This window comes from Aedes aegypti, chromosome 3, assembly GCF_002204515.2.
Source record: "Aedes aegypti strain LVP_AGWG chromosome 3, AaegL5.0 Primary Assembly, whole genome shotgun sequence".
Taxonomy (NCBI): Eukaryota; Metazoa; Arthropoda; class Insecta; order Diptera; family Culicidae; genus Aedes; species Aedes aegypti.
The window spans coordinates 206,007,109-206,023,576 of record NC_035109.1 but is presented as its reverse complement, the minus strand read 5'-3'; the positions used below and the strand labels follow the sequence as shown (position 1 = coordinate 206,023,576).

At 36.0% G+C, this 16,468-nt stretch overlaps 2 protein-coding genes across 7 annotated transcripts in view; one reads left to right on the top strand and one right to left on the bottom strand.

Moving 5' to 3' along the window:
- LOC5577031 overlaps positions 1-16,468 on the bottom strand; it is a 62,644-nt gene that overhangs the window by 29,255 nt on the left and 16,921 nt on the right. The window lies entirely within an intron of this gene.
- The window catches only part of LOC5577029 (transferrin), a 29,288-nt gene continuing 16,674 nt past the window's right edge, over positions 3,855-16,468 (top strand). For 2 of the 6 annotated variants that reach the window (XM_021849800.1, XM_021849796.1), the window contains exon 1: positions 3,855-4,109. The gene's annotated coding sequence lies outside the window, so the exon portion shown is untranslated. Of the gene's footprint in view, positions 4,294-4,345; positions 4,362-16,468 lie in introns of those variants that run through there. The other 4 variants (XM_021849799.1, XM_021849797.1, XM_021849798.1 and 1 more) reach the window with 4 other exon arrangements.

Here is a 16,468-nt window from a genome sequence, read left to right as displayed (position 1 = left end):
ACTGACCTGCGATCGATTCCAATTAGGTTTATATCGTCCGCAAAACCAAGGAGCATGTGCGACCTTGTGATAATAGTGACATTTCTCTGCACACCAGATCTCCTAATAGCACCCTCGAGTGCAATGTTGAACAGTGAATTCGAAAGTGCGTCTCTCTGCTTTAACCCGTCTAACGTCAAGAACGAGGTTGACACCTCATCTGCGATCCGTCGCTTCATCTGCTTCCCAATCACTATGGAGCCAACTGCACGTTCTGCTCTGTCATCGGCAAACAATTAATTCCTGGTCAATATCATGGATTACTAGTTGGAACTGCTTATATTTAGTATTTAAGCGAAGTATGCACTTCAACAGAAAAGTAATCGCCTATCTCGATGCGTGGAAATTTTTTTGCAAGAAATGGTCAAGAAATGCATTTTTCTTTGATCGCGGTACGCAGTTCAAAAGAAATGTCATTTCAAATGGAGCTGTAGCTGTAGCTGTACAACACTTCTTGACCATTTCTTTCGCAGAAATTTTTACTTTTCTTGAGCGGAACAGCATACTTAGCTTTAGAATCAACAGTCAAGAAGAAAGTTTTCCAACAATGAATTCATTTTAAATTTAAGCGAAAGAGCAATCATTATCCTAAAGCTTTTGATTTTTATCACCTGTGGAAGCTTATTAGGGAAAATGATTACAATTACATTTTCGACCATAAGTGGAGCTGTAGTCGATGAATTTATTTATCTTTGTTAAGAAACAAGAAAGTTATACCTAAGAACTATATCGGAGCGCTCCCAATAAAAACAGCCTTTTTCGGAGGAGCTGCCCGCTCCATCTAAGGTGAAACCCGAATTTCAAATGTTGATTTGTTTCTCATCAGCAAGACTTTTGGTAGGATGCAGTCTCATCTATGTTGAATATAGAATCTTCAAACCAAAAATGAGTAAAATTAATCTCCTACAGCATGAAATGAAAATGAAATTTGAACAATTTTCCCATACATATAGTCAATTTCCTCCATTTAAAGTTCAAGATCATTTAGACTCCCCCTCCTTAGAGCTGATGAATTCTACTTAATCTAGCTCCTTGTGATCCAAAAAAAAAAATTAGGGAGGTTAACTTAGGACTTTTCGGCCCGATAAATGCTGGGCATGGCGTACTATTCGTACCTCGCGTACCGCAGGAATAAAAAAGACCCCTCTGTGTAGTCCTTAGCATCCTGCCCAGCAACTAATATCTCTACCTCCTCGCGGTGCTGGCCAAAGTACGAGCAACCTTAGGCACGATCGTGTAACCAACGGAATCACGGAATCGATTGCAGTATATTCATCCTGCCTAAGTTTGCCTAAAGCCGTAGTTTTGCTTTGAATTGAGAGCCTATGTATGAAAAACAACAATTTTGTTAGAATTTTGTTATATGAGAACCAAATAATAATTACTTTGTCCAAAATAGAGCCTATGTTATTCATTTGTTTATGGCTAGAAATAGTAAAAATAGAGAATTCGTAATTTCTGCCATATTTTTTTAAATCTGGGCCACTGTGCGGCGAACCCTGTATTCAGATATATTTTAGATATTTTAGTGTAAAAACGTGAATTTTCCACAATAAAATGCTTAGAACTCATAGAAAAAAATGAAGATATTGTCTTGGTATGTTCAGCAAAGTTTTGTATTTTGAAAATATATACATAGTCCTAGAACATTGTAAGCCATGAAAATCGCAGCGAAAAAAGTTAAGTGAGTAGTTGTACTTTTGAAGTGGTTTTATATGAAAATCGCTATAAAACCTTTATTTTGATAGACAGATTTAAAGTGTCTTCGACAACTTTTCTTCATTTAACAATTCCAACAACTTTGTCGAAGACACCAATTGCTTTTAACGACAAACAGAGAAAATAAAAATTTTATATCACTTATGGGTAAATTAATCAAAAATTTGTGAATGTCAAAAGTTGCTGCTTAACATATGCAGTAACTTTGCCGAATATAGTATGGCAATATTTTCACTCTTTGATACTGAAAAAGCTGATGATCGTGTTTTTTAGGTTTTAAACCACTGTGGAGTGTGAGCCAACATCGAAGTTGGAGGGATACAGCCAGGGACCGAGTAAATTGGCGTAACATCGTTAACGAAGTTTTATCAAATTATTGGTGTGACACTAACTTAAAACAAACAAATTTCACCCCGAAACGAGATCTTCCTTTTTTATTTTAGATTTGATTTTTAGCACTAAAATCGCCTTTGTTAGAAAATTCCTGTATATGAACCAAATCTACACTCACCGTTTTATTTGTTTTCCTGAATTTAGTTGCTTGGAATTGACAACATTTAAAAAAACAGACCCGGTAAAAATGATCAATTTCATCAGAAATTACGGTAGGGTCACTTGTTGTATTTTCGTCAGCATTGTTATTTTTATCATGAGTGGTTTTCTAATAGCTATTGGGCTCAAAATTTGCATCTATGCTTTTAGCATATAAGGAGTATCTCACAGCCAAATTTCCGAAGAATTTGCTGTCAAAAATCCCCCATGACTAAAAGAACAAAAGGTCCTAAAATATCCTATCCTATGTAATGAACACTAGGTATAAGTTTCTTCTTCAATTCCATAAACTCCTTTACCAAGACCGTCTGCTAAAATAAGTAGACTTCCTTCGATTGTTTTGCCTGTTAAATCAGCAGATACCTAATATCCAATCCACTCATTAATTTCAAACGATCATGTGTATCTATTCTCTTCAGAAACAACACGTACATAGCAGCATCAAGCTGCTGCAAGCTGGGTACTTCCCCGATCGGATAATCGTTTTCTCCCAGAAGTGACATTTGCGCTGATGTGTTTTAGCATGTGGCTGAGAATGTGCATGAGAATGAGATGAACTAAGCAGGCTGCGGCTGCGTCGGTCTGGATTTCCGCGCACCTCGTTGAACTAGATTGGGCCCTTGTCCAACATGATCAACCAACGATCATCGAAGCAACCGCCTCGCCCCTCTAGAAATGTGACTTTCAGTAATGTTAGCGGTAAGGCAAACACGTAATAAAGCACACCGAAAAGTTGGAAAGCTGTACCGCCGTTGTCGTCGTCGTATACAGGAGTAATTTGGGACAATCATAACCAAAATTATGTTCTGTCCTTAATGGTCTGCTTATGACCTAATATTGGACTTACAAACGTTAATAGCCTAAAAAGTTTGGTAAAATAAAAATTCCAAAATGATCTATTAATAAGTTATTGAGGGTAGAAAAAAATCATTGACGGGATCACAGCAATAACAAAATTAGTTGATATAACAAACTTTGATATTTCATTGTTATTCCAAATAACAAATGAATGACATATTTAGAAATAATTGCCCATTAAGATATTTAAAGCTTTTAGTGGACATTTTTAAAATATCTAAATTAGCTCTTGTGTTTCTGATTTGCCATTCATCTCTACCCTGGTATCCATGCTTAAAAATACAGTCTTTATCACTCGATATTGAAGGGATCATTGAGTTAGGAAGGTATCGAGTTATACAACACATAACCAGTGCAACTGTGATTCAAGGGATCATCGAGGTAGCCATGAAAACCAACTTTTACTATGATTCTCTAATTCGATATCAAGATACGAAATATTGAGTAAGGGAGAGTTAACTGTATAACGAGATCGAAAATCTCAATCCACCAATTTTGAAATTATGGCCATGAATGTGTTCTAGTTACTCCTCTGTGGGGTCGCGAGGATCGCCGCAACGATGACGTTATTGTGGTGATTTTTGTGGCAGTCGAAATTTTACGTCGATCCACGAAAAAACCCTGAAAATGGTCAGCAGCGGTGCACAGGTGATTCAACACAATCTTCACCATTCGGCTCAGTAGTCAGTATCGTTTTGTCCACGGCTCGGTTAGCACGCGTTTTTTGTTTGCGCATTTGAACCGTCTGCGCAACATTGGTTTATTGGTTGGATCGGTTTTCCGCGTATAGCTCCGGGGGTTGCTTGGATTAGTGTGGAAGTGCTGAAACCGTAGCAACGGTTGGCAAGTGCAATTTGTCGACCTGGACTAGTCAACGGATCGAAGGCGGCGACGGCGCTGTAAATACTTGCGAAATTTACGTCGCAGGATTTCATTCAAACGTATGCGGTGATTGATCTGCGCGTGACGAACTATACGCGTGCTTTACGTCTACGAATTTCGAGAAAGAGTGAAATTAGGAATTTCAAGGACGAAGCATGAAGAAAGAAGCAAAACTGGAGCAAATGTTGCACGGTTTGTCGCACTGTAGAACGTGAAGTCGAGTCGAGGCGTACGGTCGACCCGGTGATCAATGGTCTAGAATTAACGGATCACGGAACACAGATATTCAAGTGCAACCAGTGCAACTTTGTGTACAGATCGGTTAAAGTTTAATCAAATCATTTCCACGCTTTGAATTGCAAATAAGGGCGAAATGCGCAGTCATGTGTGTGTATGGAGATCGAAATTTGTTCCAGTGCGAGGTTCACGGTATCAGATATAAATTTATTTGACGTGATATGTTAACGATTGCGTAGGTTCTAGTGATTGAATATGTTCGTTACTTTAAAAATTAATGACATTTCATAGAAGGCTGTTAAAACGACATACTACAACATCTCATTGATATAAAAGTTGTGGCTGTTTGGCCATGGATACTGAAAGTGCTTCGTCAGTAAAAGTTGTTTCATCGAAATTATTTTTAATTGTTTTTTATTCGAATAGTTCACTTTTATGTTTATTATGTTGTCGTCTGAATTTTATGAAGTGATATACACGTTTTGAATGACTTTTCAAAAACAAAATCAGTTATTGCTTATTTCTACAGGTTTCATCAACAATGCACTGTGTTTTAATTCCTCGTTTTCATGCGCTTTTTGAATAGCGCCCTAACCGTTGATTTTAGCGATATAGTTTGTTCGGAGAAGTTTCTTGGTATATTAAGGCGCAACTTTTGACGAAAAAAATTTTGTGATCAATCCACCTAGCAGTGAGATAGAAAAACTATTTTTTCAAAACATTTAGATAGACATATGGTGTCTTCGGCAAAGTTGTAGAATTGGCAATTTGAAACAACTTTGTCGAAGACACAATTTTTCTATCTCTTATACTTTTTGTGATATATACCGTTGTATGTGAATGACCCCTAAAAATCATATTTTTTATCATAACTTTTTTCCAAGATTTTTAACATTTTTTGTGTTTTCTACAAAGTTGTTTGTCATAGAAAAACCCGTGTTTTTGCTGAACATATCATCACCCTATCTTTTGAAGTAACAAAGTTATTCATGAATTACTCTTTTTTCAAGGGGTAGTTTAGGCCTCTATAACTGGCTTCGGCGCAAAATGGCGCAGACAACTCTTACAAATCATGAAAGTACCTTATCTCCCCTTTTGGCAGTTGATAAAAACTTTTGTCTATAAGCGTCTTTGCATGGGTTTTCACTATCAAACAAATAAGCCTTATTAAAACGAATTCGACTGATAATTCTTTTACTTTAAGAGATAGAGAGGTGCAATGTTCAGCAAAAACACGTGTTTTAAGATGTTTAACAACTTTGTAGAAGACATGAAAAATGTTAAAAATCTTGTAAAAGAGTTACGATTTTTTTAACTTAAAGTACACAAATTTGTATGAAAAAAATAATTTAAAATCATTTTCGATTATAACTTTTTACTTAAATTTTTTCTATGACAAACAACTTTGTAGAAAACACAAAAAATGTTAAAAATCTTGGAAAAAAGTTATGATAAAAAATATGATTTTTAGGGGTCATTCACATACAACGGCATATATCTCAAAAAGTATAAGAGATAGAAAAATTGTGTCTTCGACAAAGTTGTTTCAAATTGCCAATTCTACAACTTTGCCGAAGACACCATATGTCTATCTAAATGTTTTGAAAAAATAGTTTTTCTATCTCACTGCTAGGTGGATTGATCACAAAATTTTTTTCGTCAAAAGTTGCGCCTTAATATACAAGAAACTTCTCCGAACAAACTATATCGCTAAAATCAACGGTTAGGGCGCTATTCAAAAAGCGCATGAAAACGAGGAATTAAAACACAGTGCAATGTAGTGGTTGATTTCTTCTAATCTAATCTAATTCTTCTAAATTTCTTCTGTCTGGACCAAAAGAGTTAATGGAAACAGAATTTAAAACAGTTTTATTCCAAACTAGTGGATCCGGCAAACTTCGTCTTGCCATTAAGTAGGCTGTTGTAAAACGTTATGGATCGTCCCATACAAAATGACAGTTCCGTTCACTTTCGTTTTTCCAACTTTCCCGGTAAATATCGTGGGAATTTTGTACACACAAACACGTCGGAGCTCTTGACGAACAACACGGGGAATGAATAGTTCAAATCCGTTGACCCGTTCGTAAGCCATTTCGTGACATACAAACACCACTCCATTTTTATTTATATAGATAATTTAAGTAATATTTTGTTCATACGGAAGACAAAATCAGTGCTGGATTTTTTTCAGATAGTATAAAAATAATATTGTAGGAGCAGTTAGTTTGTATTAAGGCAAAAGCACCGGTTTTGAAAAGCTGAAGAGAAACATGTTTTGAAAAATAAATGGAAAGCCCTATATTATTCTGAGAGAGAGGAGACATCTGGCTTAGATTGCGAGCTCCCAAAAGTCAGGGAAACTTGTCATCAACTGTCACTAGAAAACTAACACATTCGGAGGGCAGAACGTAAAAAAGCGTCAAAATTCAAATAAACGTAATTAATATTTCTGGGTGTTTTTCGATGATTTCACATTTTCAAAGGTAGAATACCTAAATATAGTTGTGTGTTGGTGAACTGGTATTGATTTTTTTCTATTCATATCCTTTCTCATAGTGAACAATATGAAGTTAATATGATTCTGACCAAAATAAGTTCATCTGACCGTTGTGCACTACCTAAGAATTGAAAAAAATAAATAAAGAAAGCTAGAAAACATATCAGCTGTCAGTGAGCTGTCTCCCCTCTCTCAGATATTATGTATGAAAAGTATCAGAACTGAATATAAGCATTATTTTCAATTTGAAATTCGCGTTGGTCAATATAGGCCACCAAACCCAGTTTCGGCTACATCCTCAACTTTGGTTCCTAAATTAGCCAATCACACTGATTTGTTATGACAGTGGCCAAATTAGGTGTATAGGAAATAAAACTCTCTGGAAAATAATGGTTTTCTTTTATTATTTTATTATTGAATCAATTTGGATGAATATACACTACCCACCATAAGTATTGCAACACCCCAAATAAATAAGATAAGTATTGCACCACCCCGAAAGTTTAGCAAAGTCGCGATCTTCAGAAAAGTTAATTAGATTTTATAAAAATTACATTTTGAGAAAAATTATAATATATTCGAATTGAAGCATTTCTGAAATACGAAATTTAGGAGAAGGTATGTCTCTTTAGCTTGTTCACTTAGACAAAATTCAAAACTTGGTGGAATATAATACAATATAACATTAAATAATATTGTAACATTGTTTTCCAAGTATCCAAATATTAAATACTAACTAACCAGTTCTGTCTCAAAATGCTTTAAAGCTTCTGAAAAATGTTTCTGTAGACACGTACTTTCTAGGTGGCTAGGATCATAAGCTAGAGCCTTCTAAAACATGACCAAATAACATACATTCTAGTGTCATGAAGTAGCAAAATTGTTAACTAAACAGTGCTACTCTAAATTGATTTCAAGCTTTTGAACAACTTTGCTTAAGATTTGAACTTTTTAAGTGGTCGGGATCATTAGCTAGAGTCTGATGTAATATGAGCAAATTTACATGAACTAGAGTCTGCTGTAATAAGAGCAAATTTACTTGCACACTAGCGCCATGTAGTGGCAAAATTACTAACCAAACTGTGCTGCCTTTAGTGTTTGCTAGAATATAACCCAATCAAATGCACACTGTAGCGCTAGCATCAAAATTGCTTACCATTCAAAGCTGCCTTAAATTGTTTCCAAGCTTCCGAAAAAAATTGCTGAAGACATGAATTTTCTAGGTGGCATGGATCATGAGCTAGAGTCTTCCAGAACACGACCAAATGAGTTAGAGTCTGCTAGAACATTACCAAATTACATGCACACTAGCGCAATGTAGAGGCAAAATTGATAACTAAACAGTACTGCCTCAAATTGCTTTAAAACTACTGAACAACTTTGCTGAAGACACGAACTTTCTAGGTGGTATGGATCATGAGCTAGAGTGTACTGGAATATAATCAAATTTACATGCACATTAGCGCCACGTAGCGGAAAAATTGTTAACGAATAGTGCTGCCTCAAATGACTTTAAAGCTTCTGAACTCGAAGACACGAACTTTCTAGGTTGCCAGGATCTGAACACCGAAACTTTGTACCATGTAAGGATTTCGAGATATAACATCATGAATATCATAGCTTTAGGTGATGACAAACTTTTTGGGAAGTGCTGCAATATTCAACTGGAGTGTTGCAATACTAGGTGATGCGATTCCATACTTATGATGGGTAGTGTATGAATGTAGCTCTATAACGTGAATGTGTTCTACTGTACACAAAATGTTTGATGCTATTTTTTGTGTAAAACGGTGTATGAACTACTATGCGTACAATGAGCGCTTCGGTCAAAACAGGTACTTCTACCCTAACTCAAACAAAATTCAAGGCTTAGAAAAATCTTAGTAAGTTTTGTTTATCTTGTCTCAAATTTTCAGATCCTAAAGGTTCAAAAAAAGAATATAAAATTAAAGGCACAATTTATTTTCTTTTTATTTAGCATTTATTTGGCATGATTTGTTTCAAAAAAATTATAGACTGGGGTGACTTGATCCCTTAACTAACATACTAATGATATATTTGTGGTGCAATAAAATTTCATCTGGCAACTAGTATTTTGTTATAAATGTGATTTGAAATGATAACTTCTCCTGGCTTCAGTAAATATAGAAAAAGGGGCCAAGTCATCTTAAATTTAAAAAAATACTAGAGTAAAGTGGGGCAAGCGTTTCAAGATGTCTAGCTCATTTTAAAACAAAACCTAAAAATGTCATGGTGGTTCGAATGCTATTCAAGTAAGAAACTTTTACTCCAAATATCATAAAGTTCGATTGAGATTTGGAAAAGTTATGGCTATTTGTTGTTTTTCGACGTGAAAATTTGTAATTTTTGTCGAGCTTTCATTGAAAGGAACCAATTAAAGGTATAATATATCTTGATTTTTTTTTATGTTTTTGCATTTCTATCATAAGGAAAAGAATGCTTTGACGTGTATTAGTTTTTGCATAAATGCTTGAAAACTAATTTTGGCCCATAGTGGGGCGAAAGTTCGAATCCGCGGGGCAAAAGTTCGACCCATATATAAACTCATGCAAAAATTTTCAATTTGCTTTAAAACCTCATATTATCTTTAAAATTAGCGAAAATTGCCTGATCGTGCGAAAAAGGTCACCAAAATTTCGAAATTTCACTTTGTTTTGCAAAAAACTGCTTTTTTTGGGCACATTACAATTAATTCTGTTTTGGGAAATTTTTCGATGAAAGTTTAGTGTGTATTTTTCTGTAAACATAAGTTTATGGCTGGTATAAAGTAAAAGTATCGATATTTTGTGTTTAAGTCAGCGAACTTTTGCCCCATACTAGATTCGAACTCTTGCCCCACCGGCAGTGTTGTGAAAAACTCAATTTCTCACAACTCACGGTTGAGATTTTTCATGCGTGAGCACTCAAAAAATCATGGATGAGTTGGTTAACCTTTTTGACTCATTGGGTGGTATGAATAAAAAACTTTGAACTTTACTACATGTAGCATCTACTCAAAAACAAAATCCACAAAGTTTACTACACTTTTGGTATGAATAAAAAACTTTTCGAACATGTAGTACTTACTACTTTCGAACATGAGCAGTGACTGAAGCTGCACGTTAAGAAATTTCCATTCAGAGTGCAGAGTGATTCTGCACGTAAAGAACAATCTATTCAGAGTGACGCCTAAAATTAATACAATCATGCATATGAAGAAAATGCATGGAATCTAATCGATTACGCGACAATTTGCACAAATCATGAAGGTGCTGTTATTTGACAAAATTTTTAGTGTAATTTTGCGATTAGTCTGGTATTCTCTTTATGTCTATGATTTTATGATGATGGTACATCAAAGAATTTTCTGGGTGGTTTTCGGCCTTCGCCAACGCCAGTGATTGATGATTTTTTAAATACTAGCTTAACATCTATGAAGAGATCTTGAGATTACAGCTATCAAATTTGGAACCACATATTTTCTAGCACCAGTACTGAGATTCTGGTGAAATTGCGGTAGAATTTTGATGCTCCCCGTGTGTTTTCTTAACAGCATGTTGAATTCCGGAAGTTCTAAGTGTTTCTACGATATTCTCGCTATTTTGGTGGGGTTTCTGATAGTATCCTTGGAATGTCTAGAACTTAGAATGTCGAGATTTTATGGGAATTGTAGTGATTCCATTGGCAGTCGTTAGAATTCAATGAGGATCTCCCCTAAAACACCATGGTTCCCTTTGAAATTATCAAAATTCTTGTCGATTTCACAAAAAATCCCATTGAAATCTATAAAATATTTACCGACATTCAAATCGTTTATATTAAAGTTTTGCTTTGAAATTCCAACGGAACTAGAGATCAACGGAATCTTAAAGGTTTTTACAATAATTACGAAGATTGGTTTTAAGAATTACAAATATTCACACAATAATTCGCAGGAATCCCACCGCAATCTCATAGATTCTTACAAAAATACCGTCTCAAAGATACCCACAGAATTCCAAGAGATTAATATTCGGAATCCCATTCCCACCCCAATTCTAGAGTTTTTAACAGATTCCTAATATTTCCGCAATATTCCTAGAATGGTATTTGAACTTCCAGAATTATCACAAAAAATCCGACATCCCTATCGGAATCCCAAAGTTCCTACAGGAATTCCGGAATTCAAAAGGAAATCTGAGATGTCAGAGTTTACAAGTAAAATTTCAAATTACATTATAAATATCTGAATTCCTACCGACATCCTAAAATTCCTAGAAAATAACATCGTAATGCCAGAATTCACACGGATATTATAAATTGCTACTGCCGGTAATCTTACCGGAATCTCAGCATTGGCGGGGCGAATGTTTTCGTAACCTCAGAATTCCTAAGCAAAACTCAAAATACCTTCCGAAATATCAAAACTCATATCGTTTTCCCATGATTTTTACTCAAAAGTAAATTATTCCATTCAATTCCACAATCTCAAAGCATGTGTAGCAACCTCTGAAGCTAACTACCAGTAGCTTTGTAGTAAATGCTACCTTTATTCATAGCAATGCGTTGTTTGTAGTATGTTCGAAAGGTGTAGAAAGGAAAATGACACAAACATGTTCCACTCGTGTTCCACATATAGCGTTTACTACCGAGAATGTAGTAAACTCAACTTTACTACATTTTATTCATACGGCCCATTGTCTCGTATATCCACAGTTTACTCACACACGGCAATGATTCCTTGTTGGTCTGGTAAAATTATAGTAATCCTTTCTAACGTAAACAACAACATTCGGGTTTCACGAGTTTTGCCGGGTTTTGCGACTGAATCATTTTTTTACGGTTTGAGTTGATTGAAATCTCAAGCGTGAGATTTGAGAATCAGATCTTTAATGAGTTTGCTCTCACGGGAGAGCGTATTGATTGAGATTTGAGTGTGAGTCTATCAACACTGCCCACCGGTGGGGCAAAAGTTCGTTTAAGACATCAGTTTAAAAACTGTTATAACTAAAAATTGGTAACTATTTTGACAAAAGTTTGTTCAGCAAAATTAAAACTAATATTTTGAAGGTTCATTGTGTGGTATTTATTTCTTTTCAACTGCTATTGTATTTCTGGAAATTTTGATTATACTACTAAGGTCGAACTTTTGCCACACCTTACTCTATTTACTAGAAAAAAATAGCAATCTTAGATTTTGAAACAGAAACACTGACATTAAGCCTTGAATGATATCAAAACATAATTATGTTACATTTTTCCTCATCCTTAAGTTCTGAATTTAGTACCTGTGTTCGAAAAGGGAGCAAGTCTAATTTAAATTATTAAAATGCTTCATAAGACAAATCTTAAGAAAACCCAAAGTATTTCACACGTAATTTATAATCATTTCATAACGTGTGTTTCAGAATATGTGTGTGATCCATACAACTCCCACTGTTCGGCAAAGGTATTATGGAAAAAGTTTTCAGAAAAAAAGTGTTTTTGTACTACATTTTTGAGAAAAGCTTCTGTACGGGAGTTAGAAGGTGATAATTCTAGTGCAGATTTGTTGACCGATTTCAGAATGGCTGGAAAGTCACGTCACTTTTACTAACAACAAGCTCCGCGTGTATGTATAACCGTTATTAAATGGATAATGATAATACATACACACTTCCTATTTCAAAGATGTTTATTTTGAAACTGGTGCGTGTTAAATGATTAGCTACTGATAAATGTGTAGTCAGAACAATCTTATCAGATTCCATCCATGGCGGCGTCGTCGAATCCAATTAGCAATCGATTGGCTACCCATTTCATTCTCCTTGTGACTTCATTGGTCATTGCTAGACTACATTGCATACATGTTGTCTAATTATTACTTTCACGCATTTTATATAACGTAACTACCTAAAATAATCAAACATTTAACAAAAACATCGTTTCGTTTTTCAATTCTCGGAATCATCCATCCAAAATAACGAGGATGTACAAATATTAATAAAGCCAATTGGAAGAAAAGAGCATCACATTGAACGCACGTGAAATGATTATTCAGTGTTTTAACATCGACTTTTTTTTAACATCGACAATATTCACTTCCGAATTGAAATCTGGATGGCGTAGCACCAGCCCAATCGCGGAAAACGAGAGTACCCACGAAAAATAACGTGGAGAAAAACGAAACACGACCGTTCTCGGGCAACGCCTGCTACGATTCTCATAATGGTTGCTTCAGCGTATAGTAAGGTGTGGTATAAGTTCGACCTTAGTGGAATTATCAATATTTCCCGAAAAACTATAGCCGTTGAAACGAAATAAATACCACATAGTGAATCTTAGACATATTGGCTAGAATTTTACTGAACAAACTTATATCGAAATATTTACCCATTTTTAGTATTAGTTATAGAATTGATTCTCTTAAACGAACAAAAGTTCGAATATAGTATGGGGCAAAAGTTCGCTGGCTGAACACAAAATATAGATTATTTTATGACAGGCATACTTTATAAAAAAGCTACAGCCCTTCAAAGTGCTCTAGGTTCATAATGACCGCAAAACGCAGACAAAGGGTTAAGATCAGTGCTGGGAATGGTAATAGTAGTAGGCTTGAATTTCGCGAAAATCACGTGGCTCTCTCACTACAGTAGTTTAAAATCGTGAATCTCATCAAGTAGCCTATATTGGGTACATGATTTTCTCTAAATCGTTAGTGTCATTGAAGGCTTAAAATGCGGGAAATGCAGCGGGAAATAGAACATTTTTCTACAGTAATTTTGGGTTGCCCTTAGCAACGGGTGTTTTGCGATTTTCAAGGCTCTTTGCCTACAGCAGCGATAGGCGTGAGTTTCACTGGCTTCGCTGACTGCGATTGGCTTTGTTTGGCTACTGTAGAATGAATTTCAGATTTTTTCCCAACCCTGGTTAAGATTATTGCATTCTTCCTTTCCTGTTCCGTTGCATTTGGCGCATTATCTCTACTTTTGACATTCCTTTCAGTAAATTCTTCTTTAACCTCCAAAAGGCAAGTTATAGAATTAAAAAGGCAAAGAAACCTACTCAAAAATCTGCAAACACGTTTTCGTCGGCCCAGTTTGAGCTCGTTTGTAGCTGACCATGAAAGTGAAAGGAACCAGAATTTTGTTTTGACTGAAAAAATGAAACGAAACGTTTGTATATTTCGCTTTTATGCTCCATTTGGTTTTGCCAGCGTACAGTATACAGTAAACTAGTAGACAGTTGGTAGGTGCTAGGTTGTGAATCGGTTTCCATTTACCTTGTCTTGAATTTTCCACCAGCCACCAGCAGCATGTACGTTCTTGAACAAGTGAACTGTTCGTACTCGTGTTGCCAATCGAGCGCGAGGATGTTTTTGCAGAACGTCTGCTTCACAAAGTAAAGCCACAGACAGCTCGCAAACCGAAAAGACCGGCCGCTCGTCGTCGCCTTGTAGAACATACTGGCAGTCTCGTCTCGGCAGCTCGGATTTTGAGTCTATACGGTACGGCACAAGGACTTGAAAGGTTGTTGATTAAGTTTTCGAAGGTTCATTTTATGTTATCTGTCTGATAATGATCTATTATAGATGCTTCCTTGATAATTTATGAGCATGCAATACTTATCCGTTTGATTTTACTTCCCGTTTATGTTCATACAATTGAAAACAATTGAACTGGTATAACTTGAATTTACTTGAGACGATCCTTAACATCTCACAATGATTCTGCGCCACGTTTTCAATAGTATATAGTAATGCAACGAGCCAGATCATCGTATTTTAGGCTTTTTGCAAGCGCAAAACGATTAAAGAAACATGTTCACCTTTAGTTAAACTTTATTTAACTTGGTGGTCAAAGCTATAAAGTTACTTAATACTAAGGTGACAAGTTTTACTTAGTAGTCATGTGTCATAATTATAAAATTATTAAATTTTTATGTTCGTATGTCATATTTTGCTGATCATGCACATACTTGAATGATCACAATGACGTGGCAGTTACGAAGATACTGGATGCCCTGGACGTCGAGAAAACTTCCAACCCGAAAAGATTATCGACCGGTGGGATTCGAACCCTCGACCCCCAGCTTGGTCTTGCTGAATAGATATGCTGAATGATATACATATTCTCAATCTGAAAATCCTTGTTTGATACGTCTCAATATATCTTCACAAACCTTATTACCTTGTCCTATTACGCATGATTTAAAAATAAATTGGAAGCAAACCATTTTTTTAAAGCTTATGAGCATATGAAGTATGCAACAGAGGTTAGAATCTCATGAACAGGTTCAATGCTAGATTGCAGGTTTAATATTTAGGAGGTATTATCTGTACTTAATGCTTATATTCTGACAAATACCTGTCTGTCGACTACCACTTGCAGTCTTCCTCATTATCCGTGTCATGATTTTATCCACATTTGGTTTTCCCATTGATTAAACTTTAATATTGATACGCTCCACCTGGGGAATCCCTTTTGTTGTTTGCCTTTAGCCGCCGCAACAGGTTTCTTTCTTGGTCAGTCATTCAAGTTCATCAAACTGCCGCTCAAACGAAACCAACCTCGCAGTGGCTCACCTAATATAATAGGTACCAATCTCTCGTTTTGGCGCACCTTCAACTTTCAGCCCAGCGACACAGGGTTCTTTCGACAGATTTGCCGCCAATCGAAGAACCTGTTTCCGCAACTTGACCTTCACGAGATGCAAGAGCAATATCAAATGGCCAATTATAATGCGTCCGTTGAGCAGCGCACAGTGGGCAAAAACCCGCAACTTTGAGAGGCCGGTAGTTTAAACCTATTTCCACGTAAAAATCACGAGGAATCGATCGGTGACAGTGTCGTCTTGTGCAGTCTGTGCGAAGTTCCTTATTTTATCCCAAATGGTGTAATTTCGCTCATTTTTTTTTTAAATACATAATTGAATCAATAACACATGTTTAGACAATTGCCGCTAATCTACGATCAAATATAGCATTCTTTACAATATAAAAGATGTTGAGCAGCCATTTTGAATCATATTTTGTCTATGTATACTACGAAAATAGCTTATATGACTGGCAAATATAATAAAGAAAACAGTGAAATTTACACAATTCTGCTTGTTGTCGTCTGTATTTGAATGTGAACACATTCCCACACTAATTTTGAATTAAAAGAGTAAGCTTTCAGAGCATGAAGAGCTGCTTGGCTGTCGGAGAAAATACAGAGTGTGGCATTTCTGTAGGGTAATTCGCCAAATGTTGAACGAAAAAATGCTCGCTAATTGTTGAACACGCCGTAAGGAATACACGGACTGTTCGACAATAGGCGAGGGTTTTAGCCGTTCAACATTAGGCGAATTGCCTTAATTCCTTTTTACGCTGAGCTGCGCACATTCAATGATAGCATACACTTCAGCCTGAAAAACTGTAAGCCACTGTCCGAGAGAGACAGAGATTTTAGTTCTTGGTCCATGCACTCCAGATCCAGAACGATTGTTTATTTTCGATCCATCAGTGTAGAATTTGATTGAGCCTGGAGAAATACTCGGTCCACCTTCTTGCCACTCTTGGCGAGAAGGAATGAACACCGTATGTGGTATGTCATAATTCACAACCATTTCCATCCAGTCACTGCATTTTTCTACAATTGAATTTATAGAAAAGTCGTTTAGTATGCTTAGGTGACCGGTTGAATCACCTGGCAGAAGGTTTATTGATCGTTTTAGCCTCAGAGC